This window comes from Frankliniella occidentalis, unplaced genomic scaffold, assembly GCF_000697945.3.
Source record: "Frankliniella occidentalis isolate FOCC.00 unplaced genomic scaffold, Focc_3.1 Scaffold145, whole genome shotgun sequence".
NCBI lineage: Eukaryota > Metazoa > Arthropoda > Insecta > Thysanoptera > Thripidae > Frankliniella > Frankliniella occidentalis.
The window spans coordinates 744,540-745,657 of NW_026267272.1; the positions used below are offsets into that span (position 1 = coordinate 744,540).

The following is a 1,118-nucleotide window of genomic DNA, read 5'->3' on the forward strand; positions in this document are numbered from 1 at the left end:
TGAAGGGGAAGGGTGTGTGTATGGAGATGAACGGCGTAAATAATTCATGGAGAGAGAGAGAGAGAGAGGAGAGAGAGAGAGAGAGAGGGAGAGAGAGAGAGAGAGAGAGAGAGAGAGAGAGAGAGAGAGAGAGAGAGAGAGAGAGAGAATGACGGCGAGCTGGCTGCTGCACTACTTTTCGCACTTGTGCAGTCATCACGCCCCGCCGTCGCACACGCCGTGTCTTTGTTGCTGGTCGGGAATGAGCCCGCCGGCGCATGCGACAGCACGCAATAATTATACAACCAAGAGGGGCGTTTGCGCCGCACTGGGCATTTGTAGGGCTGGGGAAGGGGTTAGTCAACGATTCCAACGGTCTTGGAATGTTTTCAAACTATCTGTGACGAAAACACTAATTGTTTTAACCAGTTTAGTATCAGTACCGCATTAAAAAGGTTTTGTTTTTTTTTTAATTTTCTGCAGCAGATAAAGCATATTGAAGGTTCTAAACTTACCGACTGTCATATTTGTTCACTGTTAGAAAAACTCCTCTGAGATTTCACGGAGGATTTCACAATCGTGAAAAGTATTGCCGAAGTCCTTTGGGATTTACTAAGGAACTCTGTAGATTTTACGTGTCGAGTTTAGCTTTGAAACATGTAGAGCAATGAAAACTTCCACCTTTAACAACTGTTTTAGTACACAAAAACAAAGGACGGAGTCCTCTGGGAAATTCTAATAGTGGTGGAAAGTGAATCTTCGTTAAATCCCATGAAATTTTTAACAGTGTTGCAGTTAACAAGCAGATGGTTATTTGCAATCTACTGCTTAATGTGATGCATATAAACGTTTGCATTTGATAGCAAGCCTGCCTGCCGCGTACTTCCCTATAGTTTTGTTCTGTTTCCGTTTCTCTCTCTTTCCTCCTCTCTTCCTCTCTGCCTCTCCCCTCTCTTCCTCTCCCCTGTCTCTTCCCCTCCCCGTCCCTATTTCCCTCCTGCCTCCGTGTGTCCATGTCCGCACCCTGGTATTACAGTAATAGGGAGGCTAGGACCGATTTATTACGGTTGGCCGATTCATATGGATGAATTGTCCTGATTACCCACTCTTGGCGATGACGCCTCATCAGAGGCTGATGG

At 45.7% G+C, this 1,118-nt stretch overlaps 2 protein-coding genes across 3 annotated transcripts in view; one reads left to right on the plus strand and one right to left on the minus strand.

The window, feature by feature from the left end:
* The window catches only part of LOC113214515 (acetylcholine receptor subunit alpha-like 1), a gene marked incomplete at its 3' end in the record, with an annotated part of 208,277 nt that overhangs the window by 164,138 nt on the left and 43,021 nt on the right, over window positions 1-1,118 (plus strand).
* The window catches only part of LOC113214514 (sodium channel protein Nach-like), a 22,567-nt gene that overhangs the window by 10,871 nt on the left and 10,578 nt on the right, over window positions 1-1,118 (minus strand). The window lies entirely within an intron of this gene.